This window comes from Schistocerca gregaria, chromosome 5 (genome assembly GCF_023897955.1).
Source record: "Schistocerca gregaria isolate iqSchGreg1 chromosome 5, iqSchGreg1.2, whole genome shotgun sequence".
NCBI classification, from domain to species: domain Eukaryota; kingdom Metazoa; phylum Arthropoda; class Insecta; order Orthoptera; family Acrididae; genus Schistocerca; species Schistocerca gregaria.
The window spans coordinates 8,111,370-8,126,976 of record NC_064924.1 but is presented as its reverse complement, the minus strand read 5'-3'; the positions used below and the strand labels follow the sequence as shown (position 1 = coordinate 8,126,976).

General features: G+C 39.1%; 1 protein-coding gene across 1 annotated transcript in view; it reads left to right on the top strand.

The window, feature by feature from the left end:
* LOC126272024 (retinol-binding protein pinta-like) overlaps positions 1-15,607 on the top strand; it is a 547,678-nt gene that overhangs the window by 491,235 nt on the left and 40,836 nt on the right. The window lies entirely within an intron of this gene.

Here is a 15,607-nt window from a genome sequence, read left to right as displayed (position 1 = left end):
ACAATTTCAAGTACTGAGTAATACAACAACCGTCAGATCATTGTGTCGCTCTTCCATTGTATTCAGTTAACCATACACAACGAGACCAGTAACCATATCAAAATAGCTAGCTATTACTAAAATGTACAACCAACACCGCCTGTAAAATAAACTCTGGACAGAGCCGGCCGGTACTGGACGTAACATCAGCTTGAGTGAAAAGAGTGAAGTGGACATTACTATTGCCAGTAGCAAAATACCGAAAGTGAACGGCTTGAGTTTGTTTTCAAAGAAGGCGCAGATCACGAAATGCTGATATTTGCGCTCTTGTCTAATTATTTTCAGTGCAGTGCAGGCACAAAGATAAATGAAGGTGAGAAATCAAACGAAGTGCAATCACTCTATAACGAGACACCGGAGTTCAAGAATTTCTTATGCCTCAGTACTCCAAAAATATCTCTAAGCAACCTCAAGAATTTGTCGTTGCCTTTCGGGAACCACATTGTACAGGGCGTGGCAAATAAAGGTGACCCACAGAACAGAGTTCTAGAGTAGTAACAAACACAGCAGAGAAAAGGAAATACAGCACTAACCTGACTAGAGCGGGTATTGAAACAGACCTTGCTGGACCATATGCTGGAATTTGAGACAGGAATTTATCTCAGATTTCCTTCTCTGGTGAGCACATAAATGAGAATTACAGAATAATCATGTATATAGATAACATTGAATAAAACATTCTTGGTTTCCTTGCGGCAGCAGACCTGAGTAAAATCTTAAGCTTTTGACGATTATAGTAATTGGCTAACTTTATATTTGAACAACTTGTAAAGTGCAAATGTTCGTGTGAGTTGGCTACATACCAGGGTAACAACGTCACAATGATCTTCAATACACTATATCATCAAGATGACAGCGGTGGGAAGTAAAAAAAAGAAAGCTAATGGAAATGACCAATTTGTTTTAATAGGATATTCGAAAACAATTCAATCGCCAAAAATTCCAAAACTCGAAACTAGTTCACATGTTTCAGCAACCATTATGTCGCTATGCTCGAAAGTCTAAGTTATATTCTAAAATATGTAAGGGCATTGACACAACTGCAATATTTCCATGTGAGAAATGCAATAGCTTAACCTAATTTTGCTTAAATTGGCGTTATTTGATCATTTATCAGATATATGCGGAGATATTGACTATAGTGATGTAACTTGGCATTTCTGATCTAATTCATCGGTCAACCAGCAATTGTGAATGTTCAGTGTTCCATCTCTGTACAATGCTTAGTATAATGCAGTATCTACTGTCAATCATTATTTCTGCATTTGAATTGTTCTATAAGACAGAAAGTTTACAGCACTGCACTGTTCCACCGTCTAGAAACACGTAACTATCACCAGAATAGCGAAAAAGGATGTCACGTTAAAAAAATAGCAGTACGACAGTATTTCCATATCAAAAACTAGGATCCGTGCACCTAGAGTGCCATACAGACTTAATTATGTAGACAGATAGTTTATCCACCAGGGCACGCAGCTTTACTCTTTGGTTAAATGATGATTGCGTACTCTTGGGTAAAATGTTCCGGAGGTAAAATAGTCCCCCATTCGGATCTCTGGGCGGGGACTACTCAAGAGGACGTTGTTATCAGGAGAAAGAAAACTGACGTTCTACGGATCAGAGCGTGGAATTTCAGACCCCTTAATCGGGCAGGTAGTTTAGAAAATTTAAAAAGGGAAATGGATAGGTTAAAGTTACATATAGTGGCAATTAGTGAAGTTCGGTGGCAGGACGAACAAGACTTTTGGTCAGGTGAATACAGGGTTATAAATACAAAATCAAATAGGAGTAATTCAGGAGTAGGTTTAATAATGAATAAAAAAAAATAGGAGTGCGGGTAAGCTACTACAAACAGCATAGTGAACGCATTATTGTGGCCAAGATAGACACAAAGCCCACGCCTACTACATTAGTACAAGTTTATATGCCAACTAGCTCTGCAGATGATGAAGAAATTGAGGAAATCTATGATGAGATAAAAGAAATTATTCAGGTAGTGAAGGGAGACGAAAATTTAATAGTCATGGGTGACTGGAATTCGAGAGTAGGAAAAGGGAGAGAAGGAAACATAGTAGGTGAAAATGGATTGGGGCAAAGAAATGAAAGAGGAAGCAATCTGGTAGAATTTTGCACAGAGAGTAACTTAATCATAGCGAACACTTGGTTCAAGAGCATAAATGAAGGTTGTATACATGGGAGAATCCTGGAAATAGTACAAGGTATCAGATAGATTATATAATGGTACGACAGAGATTTAGGAACCAGGTATTAAATTGTAAGACACTTCCAGGGGCAGATGTGGACTCTGACCACAATCTATTGGTTATGAGCTGTAGGTTAAAACTGAAGAAAACGGTAGGAATTTAAGGAAATGGGTCCTGGACAAACTGTTTAAACCAGAGGTTGTACAGAGTTTCAGGGAGAGCATAAGGGAACAATTGACAGAAATATAGTAGACGAAGAATGGGTAGCTCTGAGGGATGAAGTAGTGAAGGCAGCAGAGGATCAAGTAGGTAAAAACACGAGGGATAGTAGAAATCCTTGGGTAACAGAAGATATATTGAATTTAATTGATGAAAGGAGAAAATATAAAAATGCAGTAAATGAAGCAGGCAAAAAGGAAAACAAACGTCTCAAAAATGAGATCGACAGTAAGTGCAAAATGGCTAAGCAGGGATGGCTAGAGGACAAATGTAAGGATGTAGAGGCTTATCTCACTAGGGGTAAGATAGATACTGCCCACAGGAAAATTAAAGAGACCTTTGGAGAAAAGAGAACCTCTTGTATGAATATTCAAGAGCTCAGATGGAAACCCTGTTCTAAGCAAAGAAGGGAATGTAGAAAGATGGAAGGAGTATATAGAGGCTATATACAAGGCGACGTGTTTGAGGACAACATTCTGGAAATGGAAGAGAATGTTGATGAAGACTAAATGGGAGATACAATACTCCGTGAAGAGTTTGACAGAGCACTGAAAGACCTGAGTCGAAACAAGACCCCGGGAGTAGACATTATTCTATTAGAACTACTGACGGCCTCGGGAGAGCCAGTGCTGACAAAACTCTACCATCTGGTGAGCAAGATGTATGAGACAGGCGAAATACCCTCAGACTTCAGGAAGTATATAATAATTCCAATCCCAAAAAGAGCAGGTGTTGACAGATGTGAAAATTACCGAACAGTCAGTTTAATAAGCAACAGTTGCAAAATACTAACGCTAATTCTTTACAGACGAATGGAAAAAATTGTAGAAGCCAACCTTGGGGAAGATATGTTTGGATTCTGTAGAAATATTGGAACACGTGAGGCTATACTGACCCTACGACGTATCTTAGAAGAAAGTTTAAGGAAAGGCAAGCATACGTTTCTAGCATTTCTAGACTTAGAGAAAGCTTTTGACAATGTTGACTGGAATACTCTCATTCAAATTCTAAAAGTGGCAGGGCTAAAATACAGGGAGCGAAAGGCTATTTAAAATTTGTACAGAAACCAGATGGCAGTTATAAGAGTCGAGGAACATGAAAGGGAAGCAGCGGTTGGCAAGGGAGTGAGACAGGGTTTATATTATAGTAAAATGATAATATAATAGGATAGGGAATGAATGATAATAAAATGTTGGAATGTGTGGCTTTTTTAAAATGGATGAATTAAAGAGATTAATTCTTTGGCATGAAGGACAAGCACAATAAGCTAGGCATTGCCTGTAACGGGAAAGGAATCATTTTAGTTTACATAAATAAATCGTCTTCATAGTATTTAATGCGTACCAATTATTAATATTATGTCCGATCGCCGCATCCTTGACTGTGGCCGTGTTGTTATATTCGGATCTACATAAATTTTCCGAAGTACACAGGTGGGCTTCCGTTCTTCTTATTGCATTACTACTTGATATAATAATAACTCTCACAAATATTCTGTTAATAAAACACTACTATATTTCTATTCGATGCACACAGAAAATACACACAATGGCGGTCTGCAGTTACTCGCTAAAAATGGCGGTTCTCACTCGTTCACTCCCTGAGCGAAACCTTCCTTCCAACAACTCGTACATGAACAAAAACTGCTCTGTCTTTTAACATCTGAAAGTCAAAAATACCTGACGGTAGGCACAGGCTCTACGCTGGGCTACTACCACCTCATCTTTTCTCTTTGCTTTTAAAGAGGATGAAAACATAAAAGTAAGAAATGCAAAAGGTATATCACAGGTTGTAGCCTCTCCCCGACATTATTCAATCTGTATATTGAGCAAGCAGTAAAGAAAACAAAAGAAAAATTCGGAGTAGGCATTAAAATCCATGGACAAGAAATAAAAACTTTGAGGTTCGACGATATCATTGGAATTCTGTCAGAGACAGCAAAGGACTTGGAAGAACAGTTGAACGGAATGGACATTGTCTTGAAAGGAGGATATAAGGTGAACATCAACCAAATCAAAACGAGGATAATGCAATGTAGTTGAATTAAGTCGGGTTACACTGAGGAAATTAGATTAGGAAATGAGACACTTAAAGTAGTAAAGGAGGTTTGCTATTTGGGGAACAAAATAACTGACGATGGTCGAAGTAGAGAAGATATAAAATGTAACGGGCAATGGCAAGGAATGAGTTTCTGAAGAAGAGAAATTTGTTAGCATCTAGTACAGATGTAAGCGTCAGTAAGGCATTTCTGAAAGTATTTCTATGGAGTGTAGCCATGTATGGAAGTGAAACATGGACGATAAATAGTTAGGACAAGAAGAGAATAGAAGCTTTCGAAATGTGGTGCTACAGAAGAATGCTGAAGATTAGATGGGTAGATCACATAAGTAATGAGGAGGTATTGAATAGAATTGAGGAGAAGAGGAGTTTGTGGCACAACTTGACTAGAAAAAGGGATTGGTTGGTATGAGATGTTCTGAGGCATCGAGGGATCACCAATTTAGTATTGGAGGGCAACATCGAGGGTAAAAATCGTAGAGGGAGACCAAGAGATGAATACACTAAGCAGATTCAAAAGGATGTAGGCTGTAGGACATACTGGGAGATGACGCAGCTTGCACAGGACAGAGTAGCATGGAGAGCTGCATCAAACCAATCTCAGGACTGAAGACCGCAGCAACAACAACAACAACAACAACAACTTCGAGCTGGGAATCATAATTACTACAGCCTGTTTCATCTTAATGCAACTTAACAGTAGTGGCAAAGACTTTAAAAGCAAATGTCAGGGAAAACATTACTACAGATTTTACTACTAATTTAGATGGGTCGATCACATAACCAATGAGGAGGTATTGAATAGAATTGGGGAGAAGAGGAGTTTGTGGCACAACTTGACAAGAAGAAGGGACCGTTTGGTAGGACATGTTCTGAGGCATCAAGGTATCACCAATTTAGCATTGGAGGGCAGCGTGGAGGGTAAAAATTGTAGGTGGGGACCAAGAGATGAATACACTAAGCAGATTCAGAAGGACGTAGATTGCAGTAAGTACTGGGAGATGAAGACGCTTGCACAAGATAGAGTAGCTTGGAGAGCTGCATCAAACCAGTCTCAGGACTGAAGACCACAACAACAACAGAATCGAGATTATCGACAATTTTTGCCTGTTATCCATATCGATACAGACGAGATAAACGTCTACCTATTTCCGACAAAAGGGATCTTAACAAAAGGACAGACACAGTCGAATAACAAATGACAAAAATACATTTTTTCCTGTGATATAATTAGAAATTAACAATTTGCGGGTTTATTTCTTTACTCCTACTACCAAACCTTAGTTATTGCAAAATTTCATGTTCAACAGGAAATACATTCTTGGTTATGATGAGTGCATTTGCGAGTATAAAACATGTAACATAAATGGTCGTATCTTTTGAACGCATTGACTCAGAACTTTACATTACACCGCCAAGGGTCTATAGATCTCAGTATGCGAAATAAATCTCAATGTGACGTGTCAATCTGTTCCTGATAAAAAAAAAAGCTCTTAACAGACGGAAGGACAAGCATAACAGCTGACAAATTTTTTTTCCGTATGTTAGAATTATAAATTTACAACTTTGGGATTTTTTCCTTTATTTGTAATGTGGAACCTTGCTTCTCACCAAATTTCATTATTCTACTCCACAGACAAGTACACCATAGGTTTTAATGCGTGAGTTTGTATCAAAACATATGACATATATGGCATATCTTCGATCGCAGTAACTTAGGTAATACTGTGATATGTACAAATTTCAACTTCACACATCTACCCATTCCTGAGGGAACAGGTATCTCACAGATGAGAAAGTGATCCTATAAGGGATCTGTTTTAACTGATTTAGTTAGGAACCGAGCTTCATCCCAACTACACAAATTAATGCTGTTCGTCTCTCTCTCTCTCTCTCTCTCTCTCTCTCTTTCTCTCCCTGTCCCTCTGTCTCTGTCTCTCACACATACACAAGCAGACACACATTATTAATTCAAAGCCACCCACAGAAAAAAGATAGTCCAAACATCACAAAGTCATTCACACACACACACACACACACACACACACATATATATGTATATATACCCACAAATATCCATCAAAACTGACGCCTAAGACATAACTGTGAGCTCTCACATTAATTGTTCCATGCTATTTTACAAAACACATAACATAAAAATAACATCATAAGCAAGTAGCTGGCACTCCACTTTTAGACCTAAATGAGACAGTGTACTGGAATAAACTTGATAAAATCTGTAACTTTAAGAAACATATGCTAACTAAAATACTATGTAAATTACACAAGCAGAGAAACAAATAGGCATTAGGAATTACTGCCAGCTACTGGTCTCAATTACTGCCAGCTACTGGAAGAAAGAAATTAATGTGATCCTAGGCCTATATGAGTAAAAATAAACCTGACCAACCGTGATAGCAGAGAGGGGGGGAGGGGGGGAGAAGGTAATAACAAAGTGGCTCAAATGGCTCTGAGCACTATGGGACTTAACATCTATGGTCATCAGTGCCCTAGAACTTAGAACCACTTAAACCTAACTAACCTAAGGACATCACACAACACCCAGCCATCACGAGGCAGAGAAAATCCCTGACCCCGCCGGGAATCGAAACCGAGAACCCGGGCGTGGGAAGCGAGAAAGCTACCGCAAGACCACGAGATGCGGACAGGTAATAACATACACACAGTACATGTCAAGTATTTAAATGCTGCTTTCAAATTTCAAATGATCATCAGGCATGCTAATATTGCTTATTGTTATGTTGGTCTAGGCACATTGAAGATTATGTACAAAAACAAACTTTTGAGGAAAGCAGTAACATTTATCGATTGTCAAGGCTCTTTAAAACGACATCTTCATAGTCAGCCACTAGATACTATGCAAAGTTAATCATACTACACCGAATGCAAATTTTAATGTATTGGAATATCCGCTACAAATTTGATATAAAAATAGTGGTGTATGGGGTACTCTGTTACAGTTTAGCTGTAACAGGACCAATCTTTTACTTGTTTGCTGAAACTCATGGATATATAGGGCTGTTTGTTATAATTCTGCTGTAACATTATGACATATGGGGCAGTACTTTTATTAAGTTTCTTTTGTTACTTGTCTTTGAGAAAATGAGTAGTTGACCCCCAGTAGCTACCGCCACTAGCAGCTGGCGCCCCAAGTTTGTAACACCTCATTTGCTGATACCCCCAGTAACTGTCACGACTGACACCTACTACAACTACACACTGTCAGTTACTGGCATTAGAATACTGTTTTGCAGTCCACTAGCTAACACTAACTACACATACACACTGTCCCCCACTGGTGTTGCAATACAATTTTAACATCATTGCTGTCCTAACCTGTAAGCCGATCATAACTGCCTCACTTGTAAACTGACTGTCAATGCCCCACCCTACAAACTGATAATTATAGCCCCCTCTCGTAGATTGACAATTGACAGGGTAATTAGCTACAATGTTGTTATGACGTGGCGAGGTACGGGGTGATATGTTGCATTTTTGTTATAACATGCTTCTATGTTTTACACTTTTGCTGAAACATGTTGACATATGGACAAATTTTTTACAGTTTTCTTGTAAAATGCTGTGAAGTAACATTGTGATGCATGAGGCACTTTGTTACAATTTTGCTGTAACATGGGGCTATTTCCTACACTTTTGCTGTAACATAGTGAATTTTGTTACATTTCTGTGATAACAAGGGGTAATTTGTTACAATTTTGAGATAACATAGTGACGTTAGGGGCAAGTGGCATGAAGTTCAGCAGCAGAAAATGACAAAGGTTTTGTACTCATAGATAAAGTCAGTATTCTAGAAAGTAGACACTATAATGTTTAGCTGAGTCTGATATCGGTTGGAGCTGACTTTTTGTCAGTGTAACTACGGTGTCTCAGAGCAGTAGCACAATTTATTAACAAGGCGATTCAGTCACCAACTATTGACGCTGCAACTGAAGTTGAAGTCTGTAATGGTACTTCAATTAAGTATCCATTACGGTACCTCACCTCTACCTGTCGATACCAGCAATATTCTACTGTGTTTCTGTAAAATAGTTGACATATTTCAGTGACAACATTCAGATTTGATTTCAATAATGTAGAGGTACTTCAGTACATCGATATGTATATATTGCAATGATATTATTCTTATGTGTATTCTTTCTTTTGTCACTATGGTCTTTGACGTACTTGTAACTCTCATTTTTGGGCGTATAAGCGGTTATTAAAGAGACAAGCTTTGTTAGTCATGTTAAAAAGACGCAAATTGTAGTCAGTTTATGAAATGTGAACTTTAATAGTGAGGAAGATATTTTCTAGTATGTTTTATATTGTGAAGTGATATTTTCGAACGAGTTACTTGATATTACAACAAAAGTAATAAAAAAGAAGTGTAACTTAAATTCGGAGGGCTGATTACTTTTTCTACATCACCATTGTCGTAACTTGCTAAAGTTTAATCTTCAAGAATGGTTTAAGAAACACATCTATAAAACTTTTGAATATCGCAGAATAACACCTACGCCTCTTTACATCCGAGATTGGAATCATCACTACCTAGATTTTGGACGATTGAGCCATGAGTTCACAACGAGACCAGCGTGGGAAACACGAAAACATGAGTGCTAGTTTATCCATTATTTAAAGAAATGACTTTATTAACTGTGATCCAATGACACCTACCACATAATATAAGTTTGTTGTTGCCCGAAAGTGCAATATTTAGCAGCGAGAGCAACACTACAATCATAATTAATTTTTGACCTTTGTTGTTGTAGGATTGCTAGATGTCTTACTTAAAGAAATGAACTACCACTACAGAAAAACTATGATCTTAATCTGTGGATCTGGATCCATTCTAGGCTGCAGATTGAACCAAGGTTGGGTAAAATGACAGTAATGTGAAACATCTTTTCTGCTCCGATGCACTAGGAATCAGGGCTTCCAACAGCTCCACCTTCCCCGAATTTTTTGTTACTGGTATTGTTACCGGTATTAACAAAGGCATTTGTTAGAGATAAACATTCTGATCATATTGCCATGTTAAATACATTTTAAGCATGGGAAGATGAACGGATGAATGGTGCACTATCACAAGCTGCTTTTTGTAAGTTTAAGATAGCGTCAGTACAAACGTCACAGGAATAGCATTGTTTAGTTTAGTAATTCCAGTCAACAAGTGCACCAGTGTGACTATGTGTGTCCTGTAATGTTAAAGAACAAATTTTTATATATTCAATTTTGATAAATTTAAGACTGAATTAAGCTCGTTGACTAACCGCTAAGCTGTATCAGTAGTGCTAAGAAGCTGTTTTTGTTTTGGTAAGTAATACAGACAACTTGTATGTAGAAACATTTAATTTTTAGGGTCCATTGTGCTTTCAAAATAAGGTACGGATATCGAACATTGGTCATCATTAGCTGTTGCCTAAGCTCTACGTTTTGCCAGTAGTACAAACATTCGAGCCGTGTGAATTTTATCTTAATGTTACAGAACAATTACGTTATGAACTAGCGCTACGCATACGAGATTTCGATCATCCACCTCCGTTTTATTCCACCTCTTCCCATGTTTCTGACTCGTACCACCCTCGTGTTTAGTTTGCATCCTGAATTCCGAGCATTATGATCGTATAATTGTGTGTCACGGTAATATAAAGTTTAAGTGTTACAGGTGCTTCACAGCTTTATGCTTAAATATTTAACCGGCATACTGTGTCGAGCAGAACACTACTAACGCTTTATTCGAACGCTACATGATATTTTTTCCTACTCGTCTGAATGAACTTACATTTTTCTACATTTAGAGCATGCTGCCACACGGCACACCAACTAGAAAATCTACCTAAGTCAACTTGTGTCTTCCAACAGTTACTTAAAGACGACACCGTGCCGTACATCAGAACGTCACCAGCAAACAGCAAGAAATTGCTGTCTATCAGGTCATTTATGTATATAAAGAATAAGTGGGTTTCCATCAGACTTCCCTGGGGCACTCCTGACGATACCCTCGTCTCTAATAAAAACTCGTCATCGAGGACAACATACGGGGTACAGTCACTGGAGAAGTCTTAAAGCCAGTCACTATCTGTGAGCCTGATTCACATGCTGGGAACTTCGTTTACAGCATGCAGTGGAGCACCCTGTTAAACGCTTTCCGGAAATCCGGGAATATGAAATCTATCTGTGGTCCTCCATTCCTGATTATCAGGATACCACGTGAGAAAAGGGCAAGTTAAGTTTTGCACGAACGATGCTTTCCAAGTCCATGGTGAGTTGTGAGCAAAAGCTTGTTTCCCTTTAGGAACTTACTACATCTGAACTCAGAATATGTTCAAGAGCTGTGCAACAAACACATGTTAAGGGTACAGGTCTGTAATTGTGTAGGTCCGTTCCTTTACCCTTTTTGTATACTGGAGTCACCTAGAATTTTTCCCATTTGCTTGGGACTGTGCAAAGAGTGAGAGATACGTGATAAATGGAAACTAAGTAAAGAATCAGTGCTGCGACTTACTTCCTTTAAAACCGAACTAGGATTCCTTATGGATGGTGACTTGTTTGTTTCCGACTCTTTGGTTCCAATGGCTCTAAGCACCTCACATCTGACGTCATCACTCCCCTACACTTAGGACTATTTAAACTTAACTAACCTATGGACATCACACACAACACACAACCTGCGACAGTAGCAGCAGCGCGGTTCCAGACTGTAGTGCCTAGAGCCACTCGGCCACAGTGGCTGGCTGCAACTCTTTCTTTTGTTTATCAACACCAGGGACGCTTATTACCATTATTATGTCATACATATGGCAGCCTGTAAGACAGTCAAACAGCGGTATGTTTGTATGATCCCCCATATGAGTGGTTTCTTAAACGTGTAATTTAAAACTTCAAATTTCCTTTAGCTGTCTTCTGTTGTCACGAATTCCTACTGAAATGTGCTTGTCGTCACGAGCGAGTTGTTCTTTGAACCGAGAGCGCAACAGTCGCCTCAGAATTCTCCGGCGTTTATTGTTAGATCACGGTAGGCATTTCCCAACCTTAACCACTTACTGGCACATAGTTCTCCAGAGCACGATTTACAATCAGGTTAAACTTTGCCCATTTTGGAAGTAATTTGTATCCACTGTCTAAGTGGGATGCTAATAATTGCTTATCTACTCTTTGTAACATAAATCGCTCCTAGCGTTCTTATTAGATAATAAACTTTAGTAACCATCGTTATGAAGATGACATCAGATTCACTTATTCCTGTCTCTGTAATAATACTATCGATAAGGGCAGGCCTCTTTGTAGCTATAAGGTCTAAAATATTTCCATTGCATATGGACTGCACAACTAGTTGCTCAAGACAGTTTCCGGATAATTCGTTCAAATGTACTTCACAAAACTGTCCCTCTGTACCTTCTGCAATGAATCGATAGACATCAGAGTCTACACATAGCATTTCAAAGTCGCTTCCTACTAATGTACATGATCTGGATATTCACGCTCTATTGAGCGCGGACTTCTTTTGAGTGCCTCTGAAACTGATACGACAGAATCGGATGGCCAGTAAAAACATCCGATAATTAACGTAAGTTCACCTAGGCGTGATACTCGCTTCCAGATAACTTCAGAGCCAATATCGACCTTATGCTAATAATTGCTTAACTTCTCTTTCTGATAGCTGCAATTAACACTCCCCCACCTATGGTGTCTAATATGTCTTTTTGATATACATTCCATGCTCCGCTAAATATTTCGGAGTTTACTACATGTGATTTCAGTCAGCTCTCTGTTCTGAGATCAAGTTGATAGTGGCAACTTCGATGGTGGGCTGTCAATTTTGGAATTTTTTACGAATACTTGGGCTATGTACTGTTAAAATTGTGACCGTCGAAGGGTCTTTACACTGTACGAGGCCTTATTTACCTCTCTGGACATTGACTGGCGGGTGTTCGTTAGAGAATTTCAAACTACTGCCGAGCCTAAAAGAAAACTATGGTCACAATAGTGCACCTATGCTCTATCGAGCGGTGTCCTGCAGTACTCCACCCTCTAACGCAGGTCTAAATATCTACTCACAAGACCGTCACAAAATTGGTGGAACCTTCGGTTGAGACCTTTCACTTGACTCAAACCACAGGACCCTGATGAACTGTGGGAACAATGAGCTCTGCTTGCACCCGACAGACGAGTCCAGCACTCTCCACCACTTTCGCCAGCCACCTGTAGGAACTGAAGATGGCGTCATGGCCCAAGCGACAGGCGCCATTGATGACGACGTGAGCCACAACCTGCAGCCTTGATGGCCGCAGGGAGTGCCTCCTCCAAATCTCATTGTCAGACGAGGCTCTCAGGCAGACATACCGAGCATACATTGGACTTCTTTCGAGCCCTCGACGCTAATTCCCTAAGGGGCTCCATAAGGCACCAAACACTGGCGCATTCTTTAGCTAGTAAAACGCTCCTCCTGTGTGCATGCTTGGAACCTGTTAAAAGGTGAAATGACGAGGCCAGACGACCAGCCTCCACACTGACTCTCCATACTAAAATTATGCTCGCACATTAAGTTTGTCTTTGGCTATGTTGTGTATTTTAGATCCCATATTTTGGAGCATTTCATTTAAGAGTTATGTTTAGCTGTTTACATTAAACGAGTGCCTTGGCACTATAGGATGCAATTAGTAATACTGCTGCGGTCCACAAAAACTTGATTCTGTGCGTAACCTCCAGCACGCGTACTCCAAATTAAGTTAACATGTCTCATGGACAGCTTAAACACGAAAATTACATTGTGATACTTGACGTGGAAATTGTGTGTGTTGTTGTTATATTTATCCTCCCTAACATAGTTTGTCTTCAAGTTTATTTCGCACAGGATACATTAACTGCATTCATCCTGTACCTGGCAGTACATGTAATTGAGACTACCATTTGTTTGTGTGCTTGCCTGCTTTGTTTAGTATTGGTGCCAACAGTTTGTTTTCGTACGCTGCCGTGTGTAGGCCTAAAAAAGAATTTCAGCTACCTGCTTGGGACGTTATTTTTAGCCAAAGTCTTTAGTGGCAATTTAGATGTGGAGTTAGAATGGGAAGAACTTAATGTGAGAAAATTGTCGAATCAAAACAACTTTGAGCTATCTAAATTTCCAGTTGTCATTTTATTTGAGCAACCAGTTTCAGCGCTACATTACACCGTCTTCAGGCCCCCTGACCGACGTGTCGGAAGCCTCCCACCTCTGGTCCAGTCACAGTAGGGGCCAGCATTCAGTCGTTGGTATCCGTAGATGGTGAACGTATCTTATAACTGAAAGTGACTACCAGAAGTAGTTCAAGAACAGAGTAGTGACTGTATTAGTAAATGTCAACATGGAAGGATAGATATGGTTATTGTACTTCTCAGTGGATACATACAGCTGAAGTTTTGACATATGATTGCATATTATGAGTCGCATTCCACTTGGTACTGCGGCTTTTCGATAAACCTTTCATACATCCTCCACCTGGCTCAGTAATAATCAGTACTTTAAACCAAATTAAGAGGAGATATTATCAAAAACTAATTATCAGTCGAATAGATTTCGAAACAGAAGCTACTGGAAACTAAATCAAACTTAAATTTCCTAGGCAGGAAAATAGTTAAGACTTTAAATAAACTCAATGCATTTACATGTATAACGTGTTCTGTTTCAAACTACAAGGTGACTCAGAATTGGCGATGTATAGCTTTAATTTACATTTGTTATATAAATAGTTCTAAAAATATATAGCATTTTACTCACTGTAAAGTAACATACATGAAGAATTAACAACATATTCCAAATAAATTCCTATACAGAACTCGTATAACGCAAAATATTTACAAATGCTGCATAGTACACAACCTTATGTCCTATAACAACTAGAAACTGACAGGAACTGCTTATGGTCTTCTCATGTCCACTCATTCACATAATTCAGTCGATGCACCAAAGTACTTACCGCAGCACAATTGTGTGTTCCTGTACACACTATTGTCCAGGTACAACACTCTCCCATAATGTGCACAAGTGAACATCCCATGTCGCTTAGAATTTCTGACTGTTGGAGTGAAACCTTGAGAGGCCTTTCGGTTGAAATAGGTAACTGTCGCTAATGCTCATCTCAATAGTGCTGTTTGCATATGATCCGAAATAATAGGAGTTTCTATCATTTATTAAATCGAATTTGACATATAAAGACAGTGAACTATGTCTATTTTTCATAAGAAAAAAACATATGTAATGCTGAGTAGAAAGTCTGTGTTTCTGCTACAAAGGCAGTAATCGCTAAAATTACAGCAACTCGGCTGGAAACTTCGTCAAGGAGCTCACTCACAATAGGAATATCAAATGCAGCACTTACGATATACCGGGTGATCAAAGAGTCAGTATAAACTTGAAAACTGAATAAATCACTGAATAATGTAGATAGAGAGGTACAAATTGACACACATGCTTGGAATGACATGGGGTTTTAGTAGAACAGAAAAATACAAAAGTTCAAAAAATGACTGACAGATGACGATTCATCCGATCAGGATAGCAATAATTAGCATAACAAAGTAAGACAAAGCAACGATGATGTTCTTTACAGGAAATGCCCAATAAGTCCACCATCATTCCTCAGCAATGACTGTAGTCGAGGAATAATGTTGTGAACAGCACTGTAAAGCATGTCCGGAGTTATGGTGAGACATTGGCGTCGGATGTTGTCTTTCAGCATCCCTAGAGATGTCGGTCGATCACGATACACTTACGACTTCAGGTAACCCCAAAGCCAATAATCGCACGGACTGACGTCTGGGAACCTGGGAGGCGGCTGATCACACGACCATCACCAAACGACGCGCGCAAGAGATCCTTCACGCGTCTAGCAAAATGGGGTGGAGCGCCATCCTGCATAAAACCCTATGTCATTCCAAGCATGTGTGTCATTTACTTATCTATCTACATTATTCCGTGATTTATTCAGTTTTCAAATTTATACTGAATTTTTGTTCACCCAGTATAATGCAATATTTTCGTCTTTATTGCGTTTTAATTGCCTTTTTCAATTATGCACCGTTAC